The sequence below is a fragment of the Canis lupus genome, chromosome 24, assembly GCF_011100685.1.
Source record: "Canis lupus familiaris isolate Mischka breed German Shepherd chromosome 24, alternate assembly UU_Cfam_GSD_1.0, whole genome shotgun sequence".
NCBI lineage: Eukaryota > Metazoa > Chordata > Mammalia > Carnivora > Canidae > Canis > Canis lupus.
The window spans coordinates 14,875,813-14,896,885 of NC_049245.1; the positions used below are offsets into that span (position 1 = coordinate 14,875,813).

The following is a 21,073-nucleotide window of genomic DNA, read 5'->3' on the forward strand; positions in this document are numbered from 1 at the left end:
GGAGATGACTAAGGAGGAGAATGTGGTGAGACGCTGGGAAGAGTGGACATAATGAGCAGTACTTCTTAAACTGCTGAGTGGCCTAATGATGTTTCTCTGTTGGACATGACCTAGTGCCTCAGCTCCAGCCACAAGTGCTCTTTCCCCCTCCCCTGAGGTCACTCCTCCATGCTATGGGAATCATTGCAATCCTCTGCTACTATAAAGACAACCCCCTTACATGACAGTATTTGTGCAGAACCTTGCTGAAATGAATATCAAAAGAAACTTTGAAATGGAATAGGAATCACAAAAGAAGTGTCCAATGTGTTTGCACATGATGAAAGTGTGTGTGTGTGTGTCTGTGTATTAGAATAATTTTGCAATTTGGGAACCAATGTGTGCCACCATTCTTCTCACCAGAACACCTTTTATATTCTAATTGTAAGTACATAGACTTCCATTCTTGTCCGGAGGAGATTGGTACAAATAAGAAAGCCTGGGTTCAAATACAAGTTCCCTTACTTATTAGGCATTAGATCTTGGGCAAGACACTTGACCTCTCTAGGACTCATGTCAAAGAATAATTCAGAAAATTTTAGTTGTCTACATGCAAAGGTACTCATAAGGGAGAACAGTTATGGTCATATTTTTTTTTATTTTTTTATTTATTTATTTATTTTTAAACTTTTTATTTATTTATTTATTTATGATAGGCACACAGTGAGAGAGAGAGAGAGAGGCAGAGACACAGGCAGAGGGAGAAGCAGGCTCCATGCTCCGGGAGCCCGACGTGGGATTCGATCCCGGATATCCAGGACCGCGCCCTGGGCCAAAGACAGGCGCCAAACCGCTGCGCCACCCAGGGATCCCAACAGTTATGGTCATAAATGAGGAAATGAAAATAAATGGATTCTAAGAGAAAGGAAGAGGGAAAAGGAAAAATTGCAGACAATCTAGGAACAGTAAATTTTTTTTTTGAACAGTAAATCTTGCTTTCACGTTTGTTACTATTATTATAGTCCTTATTTGGCAACCAGGAAAGAGGCCACCATGGTCATGGGTTCTATGGCTTTGAGCCGAATGTTTAGGGTCATTTATAGCCACAATTTCAGTTGTTGATGTATTTGTAATACTCCTTCCACACCAAAATACCCCTGAGGTTTAAGCTGTGAAGAATTACATGATGGACAATTTTGGGTGTCTATCCTTCTGTTAGTACTTCTGTCTTAGTTAGCAAACACCTATACCATGTACTGCATCATGATTCCTTGCTCAATTTCCTCACCTATCCAATGAAATTACTAATACCATGTCAGTGGGTTTTTATGATGGCTAAATGAGATATTGCATACAAAGTCCTGAAAATGATACTTGGCTCAAATAGTAAATGCTATTTTACTATGATCCCTGTCATTATCGTCATTATCTTCATTATTACTACTGAATGATCCTGATTTATACTGCATTGAAGAATTATTTCAATTTCAATTGTCAAATCTCTTTAATAACAGCACTCTTTGCCCAGGAAGCACATCTCAAATAATCAAAATATTCTGGTATTTAAGAGGAATTCTTCGTGGACCTAGATCTAATTTCCATTCTCTTTCCACTCTGTGATGGCATAAGGCATTTTCAGAAACATGCCAGAGTCAAGTCTCTAAAGGGAGAGCAAACTGTGTGCACACATCATCCAAAGGACCTACAGCAAAATCTTCAAACCAGTCATTCCAGATTGAAATTCCATATCATGAGCAAGGAGCTCAAACTTTTTCCCATCTTTCACCTTAAAGTGAAATGGACCTCACCTGTCACCATTCTGGCTAACTTCTCCAGTAGAACCCAGGGTCTACTTTTGGCCAAAAGCCTTGACTACATCATAGGAGAAAATAATTGGTCCTAGAGTGTTGTTTGTCTTCCTTTGTTGTCCCTTACTTCATGAGAATCAGTGGAAAAGAAATGACAAAAGCAACATGTATTTATAATACATTTGTCTTTCAAAACCATTGCTTGTACTTAGTTTTATTTTTTTATTTCTGGCTCTGTCTGAACTTCTCTTGGAAAAGTTATTGCTCCTGTCCTGGAAGAGTCCATGAAATTCTATTCAATTTTCCAAACTTACTTTATTTCTTTTCTCTCCTTTTCCCCTTCCCTTCCCTTCCCTTCCCTTCCCTTCCCTTCCTTTCTCTCTCTCTGTCTCTCTTTTCTTTCTTCTTGATTCTGGAGGTAAAATTTAAAAAGGATTCTTGTAGGACACCACTATTTATAATGAACAGTTATGACAGATGCCTTCCCTCCCTTGGGCACATTCAAGGTTTCACTTACTTTGCCAATTACCCTGGGACCTTGCTTCTGATTTCTTCTGGAGAAAAGCCATACAATGGAGTTGTTGTTTGATCTTAAATTCTGCCTCGCTGATAGTTCTCTGACAAAGCAGGAGGGAAAGTCCTCACTGAAATCTGGTTCTCCTCTCTTAGTATTGTGTCAGAGGATAGATAGCAGTGGTTCATTTCAGTACCAGAGGTACATAGAAGAAGGTCAGAGATGCAAGTAAGACTGTGTGACTAACGTGCATCGAACATCGACTATCTGTAGGGCAAAACACAGGAGTCATATGTTCATTGATTTGTTTATTCTCATACCAGTCCTACTTTACAGATTAGAAATTTAATGCCTAGAGAGTTTAAATATCTTTCCAAGAAGCAGATATACAAGTGTTTCTGTGTGCTCAGATGTATCCCCTCTTACATACTGCTTTTTGATTTTTAAGGTACTAATCCAGTCATCACTTGAGGAAACATTTAAATAATTTGCTTGAAGAGTAGTACAATCTGAATATATTTTCATTAGCTATCAATTTTGTGTATTTTATCATCTCAAGTACCTTATTAGAAGCTTCTGAGACACTGAATTAAGCTGAGATGAATTGAGTTCTTAGGTACTCTTTGGAGGACTTGGTGATGCTGATTATTCCTTCTCTTTGTTTTCACCTAGGATGCAGTAAATGCTTACTCACTATCTCATTTCCACAATTATCTCATCAGTGAAGTATTCCATTATATATGGATTATATATATATATATATATATATATATATATATATATCCATCCATTTATCTGTTAATGGACATCTGGGCTCTTTCCATAGTTTGGCTATTTTGGACACTGCTATTATATACATTGGGAGCAAGTGCCCACTAGATCACTGCATTTGTATCTTTGGGGTAAATACTCAGTATTTCAATTGCTGGGTTGTAGGGTAGCTCTATTTTCAACTTTTTGAGGAATCTCCATATATCCAGAGTGGCTGTGCCAGCTTGCATTCTCACCAACAGTGTAAAAGGATTCCCCTTTCTCTGCATCCTCACCAACATCTGAAGTTTCCTATTAATTTTAGCCATTTTGACTAGTGTGAGATGGTATCTCATTGTGGTTTGATTTGTATTTCCCTGATACTGAGTGATGTTGAGTACTTTTTCGTGTTTCTATTGGCCATTTGCATGTCTTCTATGGAGAAATGCCTGTTCATGTCTTCTGCCCATTTCTTGATTAGATTATTTGTTCTTTGGGTGTTGAGTTTGATAAATTCTTTATAGATTTTGAATACTAGCCCTTTATCTGATAAAACATTTGAAAATACTTTCTCCCATTCTGTCTGTTGTCTTTTGGTTTTGTTAACTGTTTCTTTTGCTATGCAAAAGCTTTTTATCTTGATGAAGTTCCAATAGTTTATATTTGCCTTTGTTTCCTTTTAGAGATGTGTCTAATAAGAAGTTGCTGCGGCTGAGGTCACAGAGATCACTGCCTGTGTTCTCCTGTAGGATTTTGATGGATTCCTGTCTCACATTTAGATCTTTCACCAATACTTTCAGGAATTTTTGAGCTCATTCTGGATTGTTAAATTACCATGACATCAACTCCTTTTTGACCTATGACTGTCTTAAAAAAAAAAAATCACACAATGGAGAGGATATCTGACTATTATCAGGAAAACCTGCATTACCTTTGTTTTGTTGTTTTGAATCTTTTGAAACTTGGGCAGATTACAGAAACCCGGTTTGTACACGTCGATTGGACATAGTGTCACCAACTCTGCTGACCTTACAAGGTGATTGTGAACATTAAATATTCTAAACCATGTGCTTTGGGGAAAAGTGCAAAGAGCTTTCCAGTACAGTGATTTTATTTCATTGCAGAGTCCTTTTTCAGGCCTTTGACAGTTTTCCTTTTATAAGGCCATGTGTTTGGAGTGGAACCAAGAGAGACAGCAAGATTCATTTCTACTCAAGAGTGTATTTACTCCATTCAAAGTTACCCAAAGAAGCCCCAGTTCATACTCAAATTGGAATTAAGGAGTAAGATTTATGAGGAAGTTTATTGCTTGATTATTCTGTGAAAATTAACAGGACTGTAGTTGGAGCAGCAGTTGTAAGTGGGAACAAATCTTTGTTATCACAATAGTCAATACTGTTTTGATTTAAGAACATGGCAGATATAAATCTGGGCATTACTAGTTCAGGAGTGAGTTGACATTATTTGTAGATGTACCTTACATTGCTCTTTGTGTATTCTGAATGCAAGCTCTAGACCTTCATTTATCCAGATGAGTTTAACAAATGACTGATGTCTGACCTGAGTTTTTGCCCTTTGATGAATGAAGGCAGATACATTAATGTGTGTTGTTGCATAAACCACTGAGAGAAATGACCCTATAAATCCCAAGCAATAAAATGTATTACAAAAGAAATAGATCATGGAGTAAAGACAAGTTAAAAATGCATTTTTTTCATGATTTGTAAAACATCATATTGCCCTGACTAATGTTTTAGAGTTTTAAATGTAGCTGGCATCATGCTAAAAAATACATCAAATGGCCTCTTGTCTTTATGTAATATCCAAATCTAAAGAGGCTAGAACCCAGTGATATAAAAGGGCACTTGTATGTGTTGCATTACTGTACTTGTGTCTCAAGAAATATAAACCTTTTTAAAAAATATCCTGAGCCAACGAGGGTGACTACATTAATTTTGAAGCTCTATACGTAGAATAAGGCAGTTTATTCTCCAAATGAACCACTGCCTGCTCCAGATCAGTCTCCCAAACTCTCAAGGTCCAGATGCAGGGATAACTTCTTTATGAGGCTATTTTCCAACAACTGAAAGTTAAGCATGCAAAAAACAGGACCGTCACTTCTACTCTGTCTCCATTGCCAGACATAAACAATGATGTAAATCCAGTAATGTGTCAGGTGTTGTGTTCTGGTGGATATTACGGTACCTGCCAGGTGTAACAGAAATGCGTGTTGGGGTCAGATGTACAAGATTTGAATTTCCCTGACACTAGAGTGACTATGCCACCCCCTTCAGAATGCTCTTCCTCCTATTCCTTAGTCAAAATTGGCATCTATCATCGGTATTGCGAAGAAGCTGACAACCTAGAGAGAAGAGACAACATACATGCACAAGTGATGATAGCACAGAATTTTCACGATGCTATAAGAGATACAAAAAGAACTGGGAAATCTGAGAAGACAGAACGTCTTTCCTTTGTGGGTAAAGAAGTAGATTAAAAAGTGCTTTATTAAGATGACAATGTTTTAGCTGGAATGAAAAAGATTTGAAAGATGAGAAAATTTCTTACAGGTGAATGTGGTGAGAGGACATTCCAAGTTGAGCAATATATTCAGCAAAATTTGGAAGGAAAGGATAGGTGTTGTTTTGCCAACCTGAAGTTCTATAACATGTCTGTGATGTGGGACATTGTTACTCAAAGTGTGGTCCACGGACCAGCGGCATCAGAGCAACTCCAGTCCCACTGAATCAGAACCTACATTTTAACAAGGTGAGTCATATATAAACTGAAGTTTGAGGAGTGTTGGTTCAGGGTGCATGAAGAGTATCCACAAAAATCATATCAAACAAAAAATAAAATGCTAATTTAAAAAGGTCCTTAGGAATTGTCTAGTTTGACATTTGGTTGAGAAAACTAGTTTACAAGTGGTTGATCCTGATGGACTTGAGTTTTTTCCCCTCACACCACTCTAGCTCCTTTTTCACTGCACCATATTCACAGCCTTAATACCAGACTCTAAGTTTTAACATGCTGTAGTAGGACATGAAGAATAGTTGAGGATTTCTGATTAGATAAGTAAGAGAAGAGTAATTGGATTTTAGGGAGATAAATCTAGTGGTATATTTTGGAATAGACCAAAGGGGAAAGAACCAAAGCTAAGAAGATATTTAAATAGTCTTACAGAGGATCTAAAGGAGAGTGAGAGGTAGAAAAATGAGAAACACGTGGAAGGTGATATATTCTCCACTTACGTCATTTATCTAAAGCTTTTGGATATATTTGCCTCTTTCTCCCTTGATTCTCTCCTTGTTCCAGTACATCATATAAAAAAAAAAAAAAAAAAAAAAAAACACTGCAAAACCCCACCAAAAGTGGGTTCCACCAACCCACTTTTCCCTAATGAATATTTAATAGTTTCCTATTAAATAGGCCAACAGTCAACTTACCTACAATACTTGATATTCAACCCACCAACCACAGTTTGCATGACATTATTTCTGCCAGGAATATCTATGCTTTTGTTTACTAATTAGCTAGGTCAAACCATTCATTAATTCAATCACTTACCCAATGATCTGTCTATATCACACATATTTAATTAATCCCATTGTGTTCTAGGCTCTTTGCTATGATGGACCATATAATAGACTCATTTTCATAGAATTTAGCAGTTTAGCAGTTATGGGGATTCTGTCCAGTATTGAGCATACTGCTAGCTAAGTGTACAAGATAAATGAGATGTGGTACCTCACCTTAGACTGGCTCATATTCTTGTGAGTTGTGCTCAAGATGGAAATAGTGGGCCCAATCATTTATTGAGACTGCATAATATGGTCTGTTATTCATGGATTTTGTTAATCTGCAACTGCTCACACATACAAGCATATTATGTGGAAGAGATTGTCGTTCTCTGTATTCATAGCAATAAGTTCTGTTCAAAGAGGGAAAATATTAAGATTCTTTTAAAACCAATGTCAAGATCCATCAATTTTGATCTATCAGGTGATAAAAATGCAAGACAACTCCTGTAATTATGCTAAAAAAGCCAAAAATCATATATTCTACTGGGAAGTGCTGGTAACACTATCAGACTTTTAACATATTATTTTTTGCATAAGAAAATTCACAGAAGTAGATCCCACTTCAGAAGGACTTTCACTCGTATTGTGTATCTGAAGCAAGAGTCCTTATGCTGTAGGTATTGAAGAACTAGAATTAGTCATGTGCATTGCAGGCCCTTGTAAAATATGAATGAATTTCCTCATATTGGTCAAAATACTAATGATGCTTTCTCATTTCTCTCAGATTGTCCTGTGTGCTCATGTTTTATTTAACCTTCACAGGAATTGAGGAAATTTTTGCTAATCAGTGGTAACACGTAGTAATCTGGTAATACAGATTGATGATGATTTTCCAAGGAACAAAACTCAGTTCTCCAACTCTCCAGTCTATTTAGTTAAATAGTAGGAAATCCTCTGAAGATTTACAATTGGGTGTAAGAACTTATCTCTTTATAGAAGCTGATGTTGTTGAGCAAATTTTTTTTTATTTAGTTCTGAAAGAATCTTCTTGAAACCTGTGAGATTGGAGTGACCTGGTACAATTTGAAAATACAGCTAGGAGGTATTCCTCTTCCCTTGGATTTAGTATCAGTCCATGTTGTTGGGAGAATGAATGCTATTTTTGGATGTTTTAACTTGAGCACAGCTGGTTATCTAGGCTAAGTGTCCCTTTTAAGTTCAAGAAGTTCCATATTATGCTTTGACCTTCTGGGATAGAGAATAATGAAGAACCAGCATACACCAGACTACACCCAGTTCTGCAAATTACTTGAACAGCAGAGAAGAATAATGACTCCAGGGCATGACCTTGAGGACTGGATGTATGTGATAAGAAATGTCCTGAGTGAGGAATCCTGGACATGCTCAGAGGAATAGAAAGATTTTACTTAGCATTATTGAGATGATGTGTGGAAGGGGAGAGTGATATGTATTTTTAGAGCTATTCTCTCATTTTCTTGCATTATTAATACCTTACATTTACTGAAAGACACTTTCAGTCCATGACTTCATTCAGTTTCCAAAGAGACTTGATTTCCTCTTTAAATTCTTTCCCTAAGTGAATGCTGAATTCTTCCCCAAATTAATCTATTTTTTATCCTTTTAAATTTCCAAGTTTTGAATAGCACAGATGAATAATTTATATGTCAAGAATGTTTTTACATCATAGTACTCAGAAAACATAGTCTCAAAATACCTAAGTAAATATCAAGGAAAAAGACACAATAATGAGAGATATTTTCATCTTCTGTTTTCTATCTTCTTATCTTTTCAAATGAGAAAAATAGGACAGAGTACTTTAAGGATGTTCCTTCTTCCATAATTTTCCTTCTCTTTAGAGAAGTCAAGTATTTCCTGCAGTTAGTTTTATTAAATAAAAAGGACAATACCACAAAAGCAAATACAAAGGAAAAACTCAGAAAGCTATGTCTTTCCTTCCTTTCTTTTAGACAGGAGCAGCTAAAGTAAGACATAGAGCCCATGGTTGTAGAGGTCAGGACAGAATTTAAAGAGGTTGAGCAAGGTTTTTTTTGAAAGGCAACAGTCATGAGCTACAAACAGAATTCTTTAAGAAAGCAGGGCAGGCTCAAAGAGGTAGTTTATTAAATGTATTGGAATCTGTTGGGGGAAAAATGATCAGATACCTCACCTGGAGATGACTCCTCGTCATCTGTCCACAAGTTCACTGGCTTCCAAAAGGCTGACTTTGGACCTGTGTCTATGAGAAAGTTTCTACTGGACTATGGGGAAATCAGAAAGACAAACAGAAAGATTAAGTGGCCTTTCAAAATAACACATTTATTCAGATTTGAGAACCTTCCTTTATTCTGACAATATATATATTTTTAAGATTTTATTTATTTATTTATTTGAGACAGAAAGAGAGAGAAGCAGAGACAGAGGCAGAGGGAGAGAGAGACTCTCATGCAGACTCCCCACTAAGTGGGGAGCCTGACATGGGGCTTGATCTCACAACCCTGGGATCATGATATCAGCTGAAGTTAGACACTTAACAGATTGAGCCACCTAGGTACCTCTATTCTGACAATATTTTATGGGTTAAGTTGCCATTTCTTTTTTAGAAATGCTGGCAGAATTTGGCAAAATTGACATCTCACCTCATTTTTATTTTCAGTCTCCTTTCCTATCTCCCATCTCCTTATTTCTGGCCCTTAGATATCTTTCTTATTTTACCTTCTGATTCTCTAATACTACCTTCTTCTTCTCTATCAATACTACTCCCATCTTTATTGCTCTAGGAACAATTTGAACATTAATGGTCTCAATCATTGGTTGGCTAGATCAATGATTTCAGACTAATTCTTCAGATGTGAGAGTTCATTATTTAAAATCTTTTTCCAAATATTTATTTTGGAAAAATTATACACCTACAGAAAAGCTGCAAAAATAGTAAAACACATCCCTATACCTTGAAACAAGATTCGCCAACTTTTAAACTTTTCCCTTTGATTTAACTCCCTAAGAGTTCATATTTCATGTTAAACATATTCAGTGGAACCTGAACATACATAAGCTTTGATTATATTTTTATTCATTCAAGTTAATGATAACACTTTCTGCAATAGATTTGGGAAATAAAGCAAAACACTCCATCATCCCCCCAACCCCATCTCTCAGGAGTTCCAGGTGCTCAGGGAGAAAGGTCTGGAAAATCTCATTGAAGTATTTTATACTGAAATATGGATGGATTCTAACCATCTGAAGTAGCATTTGTACTTAATAAGTTGAAGTTGTTAATCTACTTAAATTTGTAACAGAGGATACATATGTTAGATGATACATTTGAGGAGGAAATTTCTGGTGATGCTTGCCTCCTACAGCCCGAAATTATGTCCTCTGGGCCTTTCCTGCCATGGGATATGCATTTTAACTGAACGCTAATGTTCCCTGTATTACTTACTAACTTATCCTTGAAAGTGACTCTGTGGTCTACATGGGACAAATAAAAAAAAAAAATGGGGCATATTCTTTGAAAATCAGAGCTGATCCAGGAAATCCATTTTGTGTTTGGTTCTTATATCTAAATGTTTAAGTGATATAGTCATCTCTTTGGGATAAATTATGGGTTGGAGAAATGGGCAAATATTTGCAACCACAAATCACTAATCTAGGTATGGGAAGGGCCCATGTATTTCATAAAGCAAGGCATGCCTGTGTTCCCATTCCCCACAAGCATTTTGGTTAAATGTGAATCAGAGTTTGGGCTTCCCCTTAGACTTGTGCCTCCCAACACAGCTGCAGGCTTCTACAGAGGTTGTGCTGAAGAGTGATCCTATCTGATGAACCACAGGATGTCAACAAGACACACCCATTGTCCCACATTTGGCAGTCTCTAAAAAAAGAACGTAGCAACGAGCTTGCTGCAAGCCAACCCAACCCTGACCATAGTAATAGACTCTTCCAAATGGGTGCGGCCAAGTGGATCACATTGAAAAAGAACAGGCCCTAGGATAAATCCGAATTAAAGAAAAGCAAAACAAGGCTTAACTGTCACAAAGAATGGAAAGGAGCTGTGGACCCTTTCATCTTCACTAAGGTTTGAGAGGGTGTTGACTGCACAATATTGTTCCAGCCTTAAGCTTTTTCCTTGAATTGAGAATCTTAAGAATGAGAGGAGGTGGTTTAAACTCATGTTGGCAATACCACACCTCAAAATCCAGGATAGAAAAAGACTCTTAAATTGTAGCTTGATGAGAAAAGCCCTTTTAATTTGGACTCAGGATAAAGAAAAGGCCATTTCCCATAATTGCTATTCATTTTAATACACAAAGAAAATAGGAGTGTAGTCTTCTCTTCTGAAAGTGTACTGTTTACACACACACACACACACACACACACAACCCAATCAGGAATTAATACTAAGAAGTAGGCATAAGACTGCATGACAATTATAGATACATGTGAATATATACATGTAAACATAATGTTATTCCATATCACATATGCAGGGTAAATAAGAAATATACACAGTATTTGGAAAACAGTTATTACTCAAAGCAATTGTGTAATTTCAATGAAGGCTATCAGCAAAAAGATAGGTGTGTACCCATGGTTTGGGAGCGTTTTCTGAAATATCAAAAAAATTTGGACTTGTTTTGTTTTGTTTTTTTATTTTGTGGTTTGAGTTCTAGAGCTAATTTATTGTGTTTTGGAAGTTAAAAATTAATCTAGGTGAGTATATCTGATAAATCCAAGGTATCTCTTCCATCTGTCTTACCATGCTCCTCCTCCTCATACCCACTCTAAACTAAAAGGCAATCTTTGAGTCTTTTCCTCCATCATCTTTCCCATTCAGGCAGTGAGTAGGTTTTATGCTTTTTCTCTTCCAAATGTTCCGGGTAGCCATTCTTTTTTCTATTTAGATCACCACCAACCAGTTCAGAAAAAATAACCCCCACCCTTGACCACAATATTCCACTGGGTACTCCTTCCGCAGTTTCTCAAACTTCAAATCTTTTACTTAGTTCTCAGATCATAGTAATGGTATTTAATCACCCTGACTTTGCACATGTTAATCTTCTAATAAAAAATCTGTCACTTCATATTTTGTGCAGCACCCAGTTCAATATTCTTGGCCTCGTTTCCAAGGCCCCTTATTGTTTGCTTCCACCACAATAATGCAAATTTTGTTTCTACTACTCTCTAACACACACCACACACACTATTGTTGTAGTCTATGTTTGTTCAACAAACTCTGGACTAAAATGATAATTTTTGCCTAACATCCTATACTCTACTTTTCTGGCAACACAGTGTCATCTCCTATTGCTTTTCTGAATCCTTGCCAAGTTTTAACCTACATAAAACCAGTGTTCTATGAAGGCTGCTATGACTACAGTAATGCTCATTTATTGTGTTTCTGGGCTAAACTTTTCACCAACGATAAACTCAAACACATTATTCACACCCACATATTTTTTTCAGATGAGTATGTCGACCAATTAGATAAGGAAGATTCTTTGAAGAAAGTGACCATGCTATAAAAATTAATTTCCTCATTTATGTGTCCTAAAACAACTAGCGTAATGCCATATCCAGTATATGGAGTTTGATTAATGGTTATTTTGGAATAAATTAAGATTGACTATAAATTGAATATTCATAAAAAAGAATGTCATAGAACCAGTTTCAAATGTAGTTTAATTCCAGAAAAACCAAGTTTTGACCTTCATATGCAGTAATACTAAAAGAAATCCTGTCATTTTCCACTGTATTTTAGAGTTTGCTAAGAGCCTTCCCATGCAGTTGTATGCTTTTCCACATGGAAACACAATCGGATAAGTTTTATCATTATTTCACAGAAAAAAAAATGTGATTTGATCAGTATCATGCCCTAATCCAACCCTTACCCAGGGATCACCTTAATATTAATCCTGAACTAACCTAAACTCTACTTTAATCCTCATCCAATAGTAGGTCCAGCCTCAGACTGAACCCAAACCCTAGGTTTAATCCTAAACCTAACTCTAACCTCCCCTAGCCTCACCTTAAACTAACACTAGCCCTAATCCTAACCCTAGTTTCCCAAATCTAACAATAATCCTAATTTAGGTTCTCAACATACCCTCAGCCCCTAATCATAGACCTAATCCTAATCCTAGCCCTAACCCCAGTCCTAAACCTAACTGGTAGGTTCACATGGGGAGCATGTAATTAAAACCAAGAAAGTCTACAAAGAGAAGCATGGACAAAAGAGGGATCTGGAATGTATCTGAATGTATATATGCAGTACCAGAAACATTTGAAACATAGCCATTATTTTTTTCGCAGTAAATTCTAACTTTCAAAAAGAGGGAAACTCAAGCAAAGGAAGCTTTTCTCATGAATATATATATATGTTTATAACTTTTCTCAGAATGCTTTTTGATTTCATGACAGACAAATGAGAATCGATTTTTCCCACATGCAGAGGTCTGAGGATTAGCCTTAACTAAAATAGGTGAGATGAATTTAGACTCGGCAATTCCTACTTACTGTTGTAATAAGTGGTGAAAAACAATTCACACACTTGAGATTGACATGGTAGTGAGTTTAGTAGTGCCTCCCCAAAATATAAGTCCTTGTCAAAATCTGGAACTTGTGAATGTCACTTTATTTTGTAAAGAAGTCTTTGCAAATATAATTAATGTAGAGATCTCGAGATGAGATCACCCTAAATCCAGTGACAGTGTCCTCATGAGACACACAGAGGAAAGGAAGGATAGAAGAGGAGGAGGCAGTGTGACCACAGAAGCAGAGATGGGAGTGAACTGGAAGCCCTGCCAGCAGCCACCAGACACTGGAAGACACATGGAACAGAATCCCCCCTAGAGCTTCAGAGGGAGTGCAGCTCTGCCAACACCTTGTGAATTTTTAGTCTCCAGAATTGTAAGTGAACAAATTCCTGTTGACTTTTAAGCCACCAAGTTGTGATCATTTGTTATAGCAGTCCTAGGATACTAACAAAGTTGACCACATCATGCCATGGTATGAAGAGGTAGGGACTGTAAATTTGCTGGGCAAAAGTCCCGTAACAAACCATTAGGCAAAGAAAGCTTAATCAGAGAAGAGGCTGCTAGTAGTGAGGCTTATGCTCTAAGGAAACTGGATTGGGGTATGAAATTTTTACATGAAGGACAGTCTATAAATTTTCCATCTTTACCACCTACTACAAACTACATGAGACACTAATTAGGCAAAAATAAAACAAGAAGGTTGCTCTTCTTGAGGATTTCACAGACACCAGAGGGGAGATAGATGTATAATTAGGTAAAATATAAAGGAATAGTTTGGGCAAATGAGATAGGAACCCAGGCGACTTCATCTACTTAGAAAGGTGGAGAGTGAAGGGGAGGGGAGGGTATTACAGAGAAAGTCAAAGTGGAAGTGGAATGTTAGTCAATTTTCAAAGAATGGCACTGGAAAATATGTAGAACTCAGCTCCAAATTTGCTTCCATATAATATGCTTAAATTTATTAAGTTGACTTTATTAGCTTCTTCATTTCATATGTGTTTGTATTGTCCCTTTTTTGTCCCTCTTTTAATGTCAATATTTTTCATTATCAATTCTGCCATTTACAGAGATTTAAAACTATATGGATGATGCTTTTTTTTCTCATCAGTTATTTTTCATATGGATCTTATGGGGTAGGTAGAGTAAGCTGCAGCAGTGATTCCATTTTAGAGATGCCAAACAGAGCTCAGACTATAGCTATGAAGTCCCAAGTAGTTTGGGGAACTTTAATGTCCGATTAGGAAATGCTACTGGCACAATGATTTTCCTATACGATGGCTCCAATCATTTCATGTACGTGCTCAACAAATCTCAACTTCTACCACGTAACCTGGGACTGGTATTCAAGGACCTCTACCAACTGATTCCTTTCTAGTTTCATCATGGATCCCAACATGTCTCTACTTGGACCTTCCATTAAATGTGTTTTTCATAATTTTGTTGTCGTAATACTTTTTACATGAATTCCTTAAATTGTCATGAAATCGTGCATCATCTTTAAGGAAAGAATTTGTGAGTCTTAATTGAAAACTTTCCTCCCTCGTCTCTTCCTTCAATATATATTTATTTAGCTTATCAAGTGCTGGATATGGGGCTAGGTCCTAGAGATATTAAAAACTCACAAACTCCTAGCAATGAACTACTTGTCTCTAAATCTAATGGACATTTTTCTTGTTCTCAAAATCAACACTTGCTTCTCTCACTATAAGTCTAGCAAATAATCTACTTGATGTCAGGGGCCACCTTTCTTTTGCTCTTCTGCTTGTTTTCATTCTTCTATGTCTGGCACATGGTAGGTATTCAGTAAACTTGAATGAAGGAATTGATAAATACTGAGGTTAATATTTGTATTTATCGAAGAGAAAATATGGCTGTTTATTTTGAGAAAAGAATAATCCGTCAGAATCTTCAGATTTGCATGAAGGACAGAAAACTCATGGGCAAAAGATAGACTCAATGTAGAGTAGTGGATGGCTTTCTCTTCCTCTTCCTAAGTAACTGACTTGGAGAGGACCATTTGTGGCAAGTATCATTCGACTCACTCAGAGGAAACTGGAACTGTTGAACTTTAGAAATGAGGAGGAACGGATCTTAACATTTCCTGGAAACAGGGCTAGAGATCAGAAGGCGATTGCTCATGTTAAACCACCGAGGAAACATTTACCTTTACCTTGTAATTAATTTTAAAATATTTATTTATTTATTTGAGAGAGAGAAAGAGGGAGAGAGTGGGAGGGAAAGGGACAAGGAGAGACAGAATCCCAAGCAGATGCCTTGCTGAGATCATGACCTGAGTGGAAGCCAAGAGTTGGATGCTCAACCAACTGAGCCAGCCAGGCACCCCTGCACTTAGTTTTTTCAATTGATATTTTATATGTCCACATTAGAACAGTAAGTGGCAGGTTTAGGTTACCTGTATCATTGATGTTCAGGATTATTTTAACTATACCCTTTTTGTTAATTAGAAGCTTTCATGGATGCATATACAAACCCAGTGAAAGCAGAGATGCTCTGTGTGAAGGGTGGGCTGAGTAATTCAGTGGTCTTAGGTAATAGGGCTTTTGGTGACGTTCTATTGGTGCCGAAGAAAGCCCAGCCTTCATAGCATTCAGTATAAAGACCCTATAGTAGTTTATAAGAGAGGATATGAAAATGTTGATTAAAGGGTACAAAGTTTCAATTATGCAAGATGAATAAGTTCTGGAGATCTACTATAGAGTAATGTGACCATATTGTATTATATTGCAATACTGTATTGTATGTTTGAAATTTGCTAAGAAGTTCCCACCAAAACACACAAAAGAAAAAGACAACAGAGGTGGTAACTATGTAAGATGATGGACATGTTAAATAGCTTGATTGTGGTTATTTCACAATGTACGTGTATTTGAAAACATCAAGTTGTACACCATAAATATATGAAGTTTTTATTTGTCAGTTATATCCCAATAAAGCTGAGGGGAAAAAGAAAAAAGAGAGAGAGATGTGAGCAAATATCAAAGCTTTCAATCAGTGGGCACTTTAACTATATATGGCAGAACAAAACATCTCTTGTGTTGCTCTATTCTCTGAAACCATCTGCAAATAAATAAAAGAAGCAGAAAACTGAAGATCCTGAATGCTCCAAACTCTGGGAAAGAAAGCATTCAGACTACAGAACAAAGAAATGCACAAATCATTGAGAAATTTAAAAATACAAAGGAACCATTAAAAACAGAAATTAAAGCATAAAATAATAATGGTAAATAATAATGGTGGAACCAAGAAAATACATTCATCTTAGCAATAAATACATATAAAATAAACACTTGTTAACAAAAGAAAAAATATTCTCAAATTAGATTTATAAAGTCAGAACCTTACTAAACTCTTTAAATGGAATGGATTTGAAATGACTCAGGTAGGTCAAAAGTAAATACTGGGGAAAGACACAGGAGAAAGTAGCAAAGAGCAAGGATTATAATATTTAACTATTAAATTCAAGTGACAAAGATGGTGCTTCAAAAATGAAAGTAGCAACGACCACAATGAAGGTGTGTTACATGTTTTTCAACCAAATAACAGCCTCAAAAGCTGAAGGCAAAACAAGCCCAAGTGTAAAGAGGAAATAAAATATTGGCAGGAGACTTTTATCTACTTCATTCAGAGCAAAACATACTAATTGTGCAAAATAGTAAAGATATTTAAGAAGATATAAGCATATAAATAACACACTTAATAAAATGTATCAGGATACATAATCAGGAAAGCAAACAGCTCTTCTTTCATGTACCCATGAATTAGTTACAAAATTGCACTTTATATTAGTTCACAACAAAATCTCCATGGCATTGATTCATAACAAAAGAGAAATCAACCACCACCAAAATGTTAAAAAAAAAACTTTCTAATTCACTGTTAGGTCAAATATAATATCAGAAATCAAATTACAGCATACCTAGAAAAATAGGGATGGTAAAAATCTATGCATCAAAACTAAGAGCAATTTAAAGCAATTATCAGAGGTAAAATCCTAAGAAATCAGAGAGGATGGAATAATCCAACTACACAACTCAATATCTGACCCAAGAAATGTTTCGAAAGGAGAACCAAATGAAAACAAATAATACAAATTTGCAAACGTGAATAAATCTGAGAGCTGATTCTTTGAAAAAGCTAACAAAACAATGCATTAATTTAAAGTATCAAGAAAATAGAAGTATATGAAATTATAAAAAAGAATTGAGAAATAACCATTGATATGGAGAAAATAACAAGTATTTTAGAGAATGCTTTTTCTCAATTTTATGCAAATACTTTTGAGTATTTGGATGAAATGCATAATTTTCTAATGAAAAGAAAGTAACTTCAGAAGAGATAGGCCAACCTCTGTAGAATAAATTTATGCAGCTGACAAAAAGGGACTAGGCACCTTCCCCTGTCTCTTCCTCACATAGATGACACAATTTTACTTATTGTTAAAAGATAAACTGAGACTTACTATGATGTTTATCTGATCAAATAGGCAGCATCGAACAGGAAGTGGTTAGAAGAGTCACACTGAACAGGAGCTAGGGAGGAAGACTCTGACAGTAAAAGTGGAAGTAAAGCAAGGAAATTATTACCGTTATAATTTTAAAGATTTATTTTATATATTTGAGAGAGAGAGAGAGAGCACTGGGGGGGAGGCAGAGTGAGAGGATCTCAAACAGATTCTGTGCTGAGCCACAGAGCCTGACTGGGGGCTTGATCTCACAACCCTGAGAACATGACCTGAGCCAAAATAAAGTAAGTTGGAATCTTAACTAAGCAATGGAAGCTCCCCTCAAGGAAATATTTGCTTGGCTATAACATAAGCAATTGCTTTAGTTGGGAAAACCTAGTTGGGTGTTTGTGACTGGTAGTCCTGAGATTTTGATTTCTTAACCTTCAGGCATTTATAGGCTTGGGAATGGTTTACTTATGTATGATACTAAGTCATTAAAGCCACTTCAGTCTAATAGCCTCCTTGTTTAATTAATTTAGGATTATAAACATACAAATTCTTTCAAACTATTGAGAAACAGAACTTTAAGATTGATTACACTGTTTTAGACCTCAAAGAAAGAGAAAGAGAGCTTCCAAATTGCTATTATGACATAAAAATAACATAGAAAAAGCTAACATCACAATAAAGAAATTATGGAAACTATGATCAATTACAAATATGAATGCTGGAGCACCTGGGTGGCTCATTGGTTGAGTGTCTGCTTTTGTTTAGCTCAGGTCGTGATCTCGGGGGCCCTGGGATCTAGCACCACATTGGGATCCCCGCAGTGATCCTGCTTCTCCTTCTGCCTACATCTCTACCTCTTTCTCTGTGTCTTTCATGAATGAATGAATGAATAGAATCTTTAAAAAAAATGTGAATGCTCACATACTGGTATGCTATTAAGTAAAATCTAGCAGCACTTAAAAATGTATTAAAACTCTAAGTGGAATTGCTCAATCAGTAAAGGCAAAGATGTCCACTGACAATATCATTATTCAGAATTTTTCTGCAAATAAGGGCAACTGTGTGGCTCAGTAAGTTAAGCATCTGCCTTCAGCCCAGGTCATGATCTCTAGGTCCTGGAATGGAGCCCTGCATCGTCGTTAGGCTTCCTGCTCAGTGGGAACCCTGTTTCTTCCTCTCCCTCTGCCCCTTCCCCTACTCGTACTTTCTCTCTCTCTCTCTCATGAATAAATAAAATCCTTTAAAAAGGAATTTTTCTGTAAGTATAATAATAAATGTGATATGAGGTATTGAAATATACATTATATATGTTCTCATATTATTTATATAACTATATGCATGAAAATTTTGGGAAGGAATGGTTATCTTTGAAGTGGAGGCTAAAGACCTGGGGTGGAGAAAATCTTGGCTATCATATCTCATCAAATTAGTCACTTTTTATTATAAGACATATCATTATTCAGTGTAATACTAAAAATAAATAACCTTGCCAATTAAATTAAACATTATGGATTTTGATAGTATAATTTTAAATAATGATTCTTTTATTTCAGAAATTTTAGAATATGAAAAATCTTAGGATTTAAGAAAATTTGTGTTATTATGTGTTTTGTTAGTCCTTAAAATTTTTACAAATATATTTATTACCTTTTTATTGATAGCTATACAACCATTTTAGCATTACCTTAGGACAAAAAGAAAACAATTATTGAGTTTCCTCAAACTGCATTCATTAGGAGTTCATTTTTTTTTCCCCTCAGTTTCTGATCTAAAAGAGAAACTGGTAATGGACCTTTAACCCCCTTTATCTTTATCCCAGTTCTGAGGAGTTTTAATATCTGTTGACCTCTCAGAGGAGCCTCCTGGTTTCCTGGGCTTTTCAGGACCGCATGTGCTCATCTCTGTTCTCCACAGGACCATACTCAGCTCTGAGCTCTGACACAAGGAGGCTGGGAGAAAGAAGAATCAAGAGGTGAGGAGTAGCCAAATCCTGTAGGGTCTTAAAGTAGTATGAAAAATTTGAGTTTTCTCTTGTCAAATTCATTAAGCTGAGGAGGTTGTAATGCTGTGGTGGCTGATGTAGGAAAGAATGTTAGGGTTCAAAGCTGCTGGCCAAGAAAGAATTCTTGAGATGTCTTTCTTGCAAAAAGCTAGTTTTATTAAAGCATGGGGACAGGACCCATGGGAAGGAAGAGCTGCCCTAGGGTCATGAGGAGTGGCCCATTATATACTTTCAGGTTGGGAAAGGGTTACGGATAGGATAGCACAAATCCCTAAAGAATTTTGGAAGCAAGGTTTCCAGGACCTTGAGGGGGCTAGCTACTGTTAGGAAAGGTCATTTAATACAATCTGATAAGACCTTAGGCGTGAGACCCTTCAGATGTCTATCAGTGGGTCATATGCTTGGAGGATGATTGCCAACATATATCTTGGGGAGGTAGAGATAAAGTTTCCAAAGGAATTTTTATATGGTAAGGTAGACTTACAGGGTCCTGGGGTTCCTGCTAAGATCGCCTTTTGCTCTTCATGAAGTGTCAACATCAAGGCAGTTGAGTTCATAGAGGAAGGTCACTCTGCCTATTTTAAAGGACTTGTCAATGGGTTGTAGGTGGTAAGGAAATTTAATAAATGCTCTTCTGCCTTTGTTTCCCACATCAGGAGCCTGTGTAATAAGCAAGGTTAAATCTAAGAGTGCTTCAAGATTTCAAAACTGAAATGCTGAGGACAACCAATCACAAACTACCAAGTAGGCTTTAAGCTATAGCCAAACACATAACTTCACTGCTCATCTTCCACACTACTCAGAATCAGTCTCTGGGAAAGTTCTGTCAGTGGAGTCCTCCTAATAACTTTCCATTTGGCACTGCCAGATTCAAACTGATTTTTGCTCAAATAAACTCTTCAAATGTTTCATAAGCCTGGTTTGACCTTTTAACACTCTCAAGGGAGATTTTTAAGTAGTGACTATCATGATTAGATTTTTATGACAAAATCCATGTTGATGGGTAGAAAACATGGTGACTGCGGTGTGGAAATCAATTAGAAAAACACAAAATGGAGGTCAGAGACTTAAACTCAAATTTCCAGTCCCAATTTGCTTATGTTCACATTCACTCTTAAGTGGGACTAACCTTGTAAATAGGGAATCCACTCCTTTAGTGGGTTAAGTTTAAGGCATTCTGGGAAGCTGGAACCTGAAACTCAGCTCCCACCACTAACAGTGCTGAACTCTGATCAGCTTATGTCATAGAACCATTTTGTGACCTTAAGGATGTACTTTTTATGAAACACTATTGTGACACTGAGATCTTTTGCTTTGGGAGAATGAGTTTAATAAATATTTCTTAAATTCCTTAAGGGAATATATTAAAGGACATAAAGACACTAGGTTTGACACAAATTAGGTGTTCAGTTAATCTTAAATGAACACATGAAGGAGTAAAATGAAGACAGGAATGAATTAGAAGAGATGT

The 21,073-nt window shown here is 36.5% G+C and overlaps 1 long non-coding RNA gene across 3 annotated transcripts; it reads right to left on the reverse strand.

The window, feature by feature from the left end:
* Positions 1-2,298: 2,298 nt before the first annotated feature.
* On the reverse strand, positions 2,299-20,835 carry LOC106557686. 3 transcript variants are annotated; one of them, XR_005377360.1, is made up of 6 exons: positions 20,732-20,835; positions 20,087-20,262; positions 19,447-19,549; positions 17,607-17,691; positions 8,761-8,851; positions 2,299-2,568 (listed from the first exon to the last, which is right to left on the reverse strand). It is a non-coding gene; the product is annotated as an uncharacterized LOC106557686 (long non-coding RNA). The 3 variants fall into 3 exon arrangements; XR_005377359.1 differs by lacking the exon at positions 2,299-2,568 and adding an exon at positions 6,814-6,982; XR_005377358.1 differs by lacking the exons at positions 2,299-2,568; positions 8,761-8,851; positions 17,607-17,691 and having other exon boundaries at positions 19,309-19,549.
* Between the last annotated feature and the right edge of the window lie 238 nt (positions 20,836-21,073).